The sequence below is a fragment of the Tasmannia lanceolata genome, unplaced genomic scaffold, assembly GCF_043159265.1.
Source record: "Tasmannia lanceolata isolate RefF3 unplaced genomic scaffold, GAP_Taslan_0.1 ptg000015l, whole genome shotgun sequence".
Lineage (NCBI taxonomy): Eukaryota > Viridiplantae > Streptophyta > Magnoliopsida > Canellales > Winteraceae > Tasmannia > Tasmannia lanceolata.
Window position 1 is genome coordinate 33519422 of NW_027518692.1, and position 8855 is coordinate 33528276.

The following is an 8855-nucleotide window of genomic DNA, read 5'->3' on the forward strand; positions in this document are numbered from 1 at the left end:
TCCAATCCAAGCCCATTATGCTTGCTTAGTTTATCCTCGTTACGTTGTGCAGAACCAACATATCCGGTGTTATTAGTTTACAAGGAGAATCCAATCAATGGTTCCAATGGTATGAACGGACCCAAACCGTCGAACACTTTTGTCATAGTCATCTGTGTCCGACTCGACCCAGCCGAATATGAATTACATGGGGCAAAATTCTTCTCAAAATTACATCTACAGCATGAATTTGAATCTTGCCAAATTCTTGTGGGAACTGAGGATATACTCAAGGCATTTAAGACTCGTGGAAGCCATTATAAGTTTTTAGTAATGCCCTTTGGACTCACCAATGCTCCATCTGTGCCACGTGGACAGAACATGCGGCTCACTTACCGTTCTGCCCCACTAGACTTTACAAGGACATTTGGGACAGTGTTGATCCAAGATGGCAGGTTAATACCATATTTTAGCAAAGCCTCATCCTGCCCTACCTACTTACGAAAAAGAAATGATGGTTGTGATTCAAACTATCAATCCTGTTGTTTTTTCCGGGGATCCGGGTTGAACTTTTACCATAAAATGGGGTCAGGTTCAGGTTGATTCTGATACATGACTAGATGGGTCCCACTTAGAGTGCAATAAATTAGTTTGGATATCTAGATTGGCGTGTGTTACGTAGTTACCTTATTTTATATTTAGTAAATGGAGATTTGATAGGACTCTTAGCATATTGGCTAGACTCTTAGAATAGCAAGCTATGGAGATTCCAGTTCATTTTTTAGCAAACCCTCAACCGACCCAACCAAAGTTGCACCCCTAATCAACTGGTAGAACATACTTACTGCATCGAAAAATTCAGATTCGAACCGATCTTAGAAGTTTGAAGTACTTGGAACAAAGGGTGACCGCTACAGAGCAGCAAAAATGGATACCAAGTTGTTGGGGGTACGACTATGATATGGTTGTACCCCTACAACGGTCTCAGATCATCCTCAAATAATTTCAATTACAAGGCACTCAATCCATCTTGGTCACTCGCCAGTACATTCAATGGAAACCAATCAAATCAGACTCATCCAAACTCATCTCGTCAAGGGCCACACGGGCAAACACGAATGCCATATCTATCAGAAAGACAACCACAATGCCCTCAAGTGTTTCTTTTGATACACGAGATCTATGAATAACAATCCCAACATTAATTTTCATCAAGCATTTGTCAGCATGCAACTTGGGTCATCTTCACAACAGCCATATGAACACACATGATCACTGCAAGAAAGTCGATTTTCACCTGCATACATATTGCTGCAGTCACATAACACTATCAGTATAAGTATACATGTGGCTGTGGTTACATAACACTATCGGTATAAGCATACATGTACCGGTGGATAAATTATCTGTGGTAAAGGTTATACTGGCAATACCTATAGTAGCGGACTTCCGTGTTCATTCACTTTCGATCCAACCAACAATTTGTGGGAAAGTACTAGGAAACTTTGGACACCCTAAATTAGAGAGGCATTCTCCAAGCTAACTAATTCCTTAATCACAATGTATATCTTTCTATCCTTGGTTCTCTTCCATTTATCTTGAAAATCTTCGGTTGTATAATTGCCATTATCTTTAGTAACTAGAAGATTATAAAGTAATGGCTAAAACCCTTTTTGGGTTAAGGCACTTACCTCCCACATGAAAACTTTCAAGGTGAGATATATGTGGTCGGTGTCGAGGTCCGAATCAAGACAATAAGTTTATATTGAGGTGCTTGGGAGAGAGAGTAGAGGTGCTTGGGAGAGAGAGTAGAGCCTCAATACTATTATCAGATATAGGGTCACCTCGGCAGATGCCTCTACTGGACTGAAATTGGGGAGTTTGTATTCTCAATGACAAGATCTGCTCTGGCCGGCTTTAGAAATGCACCCAACTATTAATTACAGAATCATTCGAAAAAAAAGATGCTATTAATTACAAAGAACATATTCAATGTAAAACTAATCAAGCATATCCTGGGCTTTCTCCAAGTCAAATCTTTTAAACAAAATTACCTGATTGGCTTTGTCCGAAAGCCAAAAATCGAACTGAGGTCTTGTTTCTCCAGCTGAGTTGAGCAACTTTTCTTTCTTTCTTTTTTTTTGGCACCCAAAAGTATGGATTGCACATTCTTAATTGGTAAGAATTATCCCAGCAAACTTGGCAAGGAGGTCATGGATTCAAGTGCCATGAATACATGAATTTTGCATGCCAGCCTAGGATTGCGCCTTCTAATCAATCCATAACTCAACGAAGGGTCTCTGGTCCGATCCAAGGTGAGCATCATAGGTGGAACATACAACGATCCCATCAAAGAAAGCCACCTTGAAACTGGACATGGCAAATGCAAACTAAAAAACGACATTCTGTGGTACCCCTAAAAACCCCACAAGCTGATTTGGTCCTTCGGTGCAAATGGCCTATTCGACACCAAAATAGCTTATTGGATGACCCATAGAATGTAGTAAGCAACACATTTAAAGAACCTTTATAGAGAAACATTTGGAATTTTATTTGGAATGCACTTCCTCTGGTTTACAGTAAAGATAGGCATCCAATTAGAGTTATCTCTCAGCACAACCATCCATTCTTACATTTGTTCAGTTTCCCTGCATTTATGAAAATGGATTCAAACACGTTAGTTACCTGCAGATTGGCTGATAACCTCAAAGATGCAATCTGTCAGTGGTGTCAGCGGCATCAATTTTTCAAATCACTAGGAAGAACAGAGGTCCTTTGGTGCCCTCTTCTTACACTCACCAACTTGGATTCTATTGCAGGCAAGAAATCTATCAATCATTCAATCCAAACGGTGGAATTTCATAAATCCCTTGCCATTGAATTTGAATTTATGAATTTTGTCTGCATCACCCTCCTCTTTAGCCCACTTCCAACTCTTCTCCTCTATGAACCAAACAGGCCATCTTCCTCCCACTATTACTACTAAAAAAATTACTTGGGTTCTCCACAGCTTGGGCAACTAAACTCAATTTTTATGGATTCATTAGGTAAAACCCAGCTTGAGCTACGACAGCTAAACTCAATTTTGATGGATCTTCATTAGGTCATAGAATAACTTTTTATTTGATTGATAATTATATGAAGTTGAAGATATTTTCGCCATTTGCATCAAGCTCAAAATGGATCTTCTACAAGGGTTAGGAAACGAATGTGAGAAGCGAAACGGAAGGGGGAAACAAAGGGAGAAAATTAGAGGGGAAACAAGAATCGAGAAAGCAATAAAAAATCTTATGAGAAACAGCTTAGGAAACGAGTACGAAACATTTCAAAATCGATAGAGAAACGCCAAGCGAAACACATGAAACACAAGGGAAGCACTAGAGAAATATGTGAGAAATGCAACTAATATGTTTTTATTTTTATTTTAGTCATTTTTTTAATGGTATTTTTATTTTAGTTATTTTAATCTTATTACCTTTTATTTTTGAAAGGTTTATTACCCTACTTTTTTTATTTTGTTTTGTATTTTCATAATTTTTTATGATTTTTTTTTCGCTTGGTTGTGGATTTGGAATTTGTTAATTTCAAACTTTTTGGAGCTTTTGCGCATACACACACACATGCATTGGAATTTGTTAATTTCAAACTTTTTGGAGCTTTTGCGCGCGCACACACAAATATGCATTTATAATTTTTAGTTATATTAGAGGCATATGTATATGATTTATGTGTCCTTTACGCATTTTATTTGAATATACTATTTTGTAGTATGATAAATGATACTATTTTTCTTTTTAATATGCATTCCACAAATTTTTTTGGTGTGATTTCTTAAAAACACCTCTTCCCACATGTTCCACATCCGTTTCCTATGTATTTTCACAAGCGTTCTCCATACGTTTCTCACGTGTTTCACACATATTTCACATAAGTTCCCCATGTGTTTCCCACGCATTTCCCATGCGTTTCAGAAAACTTTCCACAAAATTTTTGTCACGTTTCTGAAATGCATTTTCAGGAAAACATGTTTCCCACACTCCCAAGGTGTTTCTGGCAACTATGCTCTGGCAATTAAACAACAGACTTTCGTTCGGTTAAAACCCAAGTTAATCTTGAGCCACTAAGCTCATTTTTTACAGAACTTCATTAGGTAAAAACTCAAGTTAGGATCGAGCAAATAAACTCAATTTTGATGTATCTTCATTACGTAAAAACCCGAATTGCAGGCAATTAAACTCAATTTTGAGAGAAAAAGGAAATAAACTAAAGCTTGATGGTTCTTCGCTAGGCAAAAACTTAAGTTCGGCTGGGGAAACTAAACTCAATTTTGATGGATCTTCATTAGGCAAAACCCGAGTCAGGCTCGGACAGGAGTTTCTACAACTCAATAAATGATAAATTTATTGCAGCCTAAATTTTTTACTTTTAATATAAAAAAAAATCCACAGCCACATAGTTGCATACACCTTGCACTTTAGATGAACACCTTTGGCGTTACAACAACAAATTAATAACTAATAGCTACGATTTGTGGACACAGACACAAGTGTCGCATGTTGACACTGCAAATTCCAAAAAGTAAGAAACGGGCATACAGCTAAAATAGAAAGTACATGTAGTCATGATTTGTGGACACGGATTTGTGTGCTGAGTTTCGACACGGATACGAAGAATCTGAAATGGCAACCCCTAAAAATCTAGAAATAGTACCACGCTCATACACATACATACATATAAAGTCACTGACACTTTAGCAATACATTTAAAGGTGTCTAAAGGAGTGTCGACACATGTGGACAAAGGTGTCGAGTTGGACAAGACACGACACGTGTGTCAGCAATAAATTCAAAGTGTCGGCCAAATCATAGACTTATAGAAAAGGGTAAACATGCCGATGCGATTGAGTAGAAACTCGTATTAATATTATGTTAAGAAAAGGCGATCAATTATGCTAAGAAAAGGTAGGGGTGTCAACGGATCCACTTTGGGTCGGATCCACCTATGTCATAGTCACGATCCATTAAAATTCCTTATCGGTCGGGTCGGAGTCGGATTGTTCTTCGGATCCTACTTTCCAAGTCATGATCACGATTCATTTTAATTCGGACAGTCCATCGGAGTGTCCTATTATGTCCCACTAAGCTAAGTAAACAATTAATTTTTAAAAAAAGAGATAGAATGGAAGTCCACTATTTGTTTGTCTCTATGCATTTTCTTCAACTAAATAAAAAATTTATCAATGTTTAATCTATGTGTATAATAATGCTTGTAAACAATAAAACTAATCAAAATTATATACACAAATATAATGTATAACTATTATCAAAGAATATGATCCATAAAGAACAAAACCTTTTCCTTCGTGAAAGTATGAAATGAAACGACTGAAATGAGTGAAATCGCATTCCCATCCTATTCATTAAGTCATAAGAGAGGTTTTGACCAAAATACCCTTCATAGAAGGGTTAGCATTAACAAAATTTGGAGGGTATTTTTGTAAACCATTTCGGATCGTGACTATCCAATGGACATATGTGGCGTGCCCATACACAATCGAAAATTTTTCGGATCCCAGATTTGATGATCCGAAATATGCCCATGGATCCTATTCATATGTTTAGATCCCGTTCATTAACGTTCGGATTCGGACGATCCATCGGACCGTCTGGATCCATTGACACCCCTAAGAAAAGGCAATCAATCAATCAATCAAAGGAAGCCAATATTAATAGAAACAGAGAATAAACATGCCGATTGAATAGAAACTCATATTATGGTGAGTAAAGGCAATCAATCAAAGAGGGTTTTTTGAGAAAAAGCTCAAAGTGTAGTGGCAAAAAACATAGGTGTACTGGGTAGTGGCAGAAAATCAAGGAATTGAGAATTCCTCCAAAACCCAGTTTTCAGAAATAGTGATTTGCCAATTTTCCCACTCGGTTATATAATGAATTAAATAAAATAAAGAGTAGAAGAGAAAAAAAAGAAACAGAGAAAGAAAAAGAGAAGAATGAACCTGAATTTTGACATCATTGTGGAGAAATCAGGAAGAGATAAGAAGATGTGGAAATGGAGAAAAAAACAATCTTCCTTTGTAAGAGGGCATGGATAGAAGGACAGAAGAACATCCACAGTGCAAAATTTCTGACCATGAAAACATAAACATCATGGGAAGAATCTTTGCACTGTGGATGCTCTTCTTGCAGTTTCAGGCCCTCTTTAGGAAGATTGTTTGTTTCCACACAAATCCCATCTATTGTAAGGGTAGAAGAAAGAGTCTCTGAATATAAAGGAGAAATCGTGGGGTGGGGTGGGGTAGTTGGGTCCTTCTTATTTTGCCTTTTGCCGACTCAACACTCACAACCCTAAAAAAAGATAAGGGTGAAGTAAGATTTGATCCGGCATTCCACTCCCATTATTGAATAGGTCAGTCATAAAGTGATATTCCCCCCACCCCCCTCTTTTCTTTGTGTTTTCTAGGTCTCAATTGACCCGGATGGTCCGATGGACTATCTGAATCCCAACTGAAAGGATCCACCGACACATTTCCGGACCCTTTCGTAGGATCCAAAATTATTATTGATCAGATCCAAACAGCCAATAGAGGCAGACTTAAATCCAATTTTAATATACTGATGATCTCAAAATTCTTGCTTGCGCCTCCGGGGAGCTCCGTAGATGAACTCGGCTGCTGGGGATGACTTGCGCCCAAAGAACACGACGTTAGAGGGCCCGGGAGTTTGGTCTCCGAGGGCACCCTCCGACGCTCAAGTCATCAAATTATAGCACAAAACAGAATCCAAGCACTTTTCAAAAGCAACCCTTGCTCATCCAAGCACTTTTTCAAAAGCAACCCTTGCTCATCCTTTTGGCGTATCTTAAGAGGGGCTATGGATTGGCTTTTTTGCCCTGCCTTGCTCCATAAAAGGAACCGATTCACGTGCTTTTGGCAATTCCCATGCTCCATGATGCCTATTTGTGACCAAGGTTTAAAATTTCGGTTTCGGTAACCGTTTCGGACCACACCAAAAACCGGGTCCGAAATTTGGTTCCAAATTCCGGACCCAAATTTCGAAAAATTTCGACCGAAATTTTGTAACACTTTTTTTTTAATAAATAATGTCATTAAACCGAAATTTCGGATTTCGGTCGAAATTTGGTAAAGGGTTCGGATTTCGGTCGAAATTTGGTAAAGGGCGAAAAATGGAATTTCGAAAAATTCTGGTTTTGGTCCCCACCGGTAACCGAAATTTCGGATTTCAGTCGAAATTTTAAACCATGTGTGTGACTATAGAGAACAAGAGCTTGAGTATAATTATGGGGTGGAAGAAGATGGGTACCTTTGAGCGCGGGGTCCCTTTTATAGACTTGGAGTCTTTGGTAGCATAAAAAGCTTGCCTATCTCGAGTCTTTCTTTATTGGATGACTTTCCCATCGAATTAGATTCAATGTTTTAGAGTCCATGTTTATCTGGGTAATCCTAGAGTTTCCTTGTGAAACTCGGATTTTTATTATATCCACGATTTTGGGGAAATTGCCGTGTTGGGCACTTTCCTATTTGGTCCGCTCCGCTCAATTGTGGGCAAATTTTCACCCTAACATATGCTAATTTAAGAAAATACCCTCTAATTTTTATAACTCTAACTATTATTTTAAGGGTCTTCTAGTAAAAATAAGCCATATGCATTTTTTCGGATGATTGTTATTTTTAATAGTTTTTTACTTCCAAGTCTCTAGTCACCATTTTCTCTTCTCTAACCATTGACCCTAAATCCCTAACCCACGTCGCCGTCGCCGTCGCCGCTGTGGCTCTCCCCACAGCTATCGATCACACTCGTGCTCGAATGTTATCTACGTATAGAATAGGACCTACTAGGACACTCCGATAGATGGTCCGATTTAAAATGGATTGTGACCAAGACACATGAAGGAAGATTTGAAGAACACTCCAAATCCGATCCAACCAGTAAGAGATTTGAATGGACCGTGACGAAGACATAGGTGGATCGGTTGACACACCTAGTGTTTTCCTGAAAATAAATCTTTATGAAGGATGAGAATTGTGGAAATGAAGTGAAAGAATGGTTTAACATTTATTTCGGCTACTGATATTGGCACTACCATGTTTTAATGATTGCAGTAGACAAGTTGAGTCTGCAATTATTAAAACATGGTAGTGCCAATATCAGTAGCCTTTATTTATATGTTATAATTTTTGCAAGAAAAATAGGGTGGGGAAGAATATACGTGGGGCCAGCTCATTAATGATCCAAGCTGTCTGAGCCATTTTGAGTCTTCGGCCGGCCTTCCTGGTTCCCGTTTGCCACACACTAGAGCAAGAGAACCTATTTAGCAAATGAACTTCCAACTATAAAAAGGGATTTGTTTGGTAGGGAGGATAGAAATTGGTTAGAACCCACTTCGGATTTTTTGAAAAAATGGTGAAAAAGTGGGAGAAGCCAGGCTCTCAATGGGACGGCAACCGAACGTGAGGCTAACGAAATGTTGGCAGATTTTAACCCCTTTTACCCACCATTTTCTGGGGCAAGTGCACCAACTGGCAAAAGGATTGAGAAAATAGGAATGATAACAGTAAAAAAGTCTATAAATTGAAGGGTTAGAATTCTTCAGCAGCGCTAAGCAAATTTTTTTTTTTTTTTTTTTAATAATGACACACCTCCAGTTTGGTAAACACTAACATTTCCCTAATTAGCTGGTGATAGCTTTTGGGCAGTGATAAATCGACCCCCCCAAATGATAAATCGACTCCCCATGTGTCTATCTCTCTCTAACCCAGAGGAGAGAGAAAGACACATGGGGAGTCGATTTATCACTCTCCTAGCTTTTATAGGAATTGCAAAACAGCTATGTAGAAAAAG

The 8855-nt window shown here is 38.4% G+C and overlaps 1 long non-coding RNA gene across 1 annotated transcript; it reads right to left on the reverse strand.

Moving 5' to 3' along the window:
* Positions 1 to 1007: 1007 nt before the first annotated feature.
* On the reverse strand, positions 1008 to 6213 carry LOC143846708 (uncharacterized). Its single transcript, XR_013234821.1, has 2 exons — positions 5993 to 6213; positions 1008 to 2627 (listed from the first exon to the last, which is right to left on the reverse strand). It is a non-coding gene; the product is annotated as an uncharacterized LOC143846708 (long non-coding RNA).
* Between the last annotated feature and the right edge of the window lie 2642 nt (positions 6214 to 8855).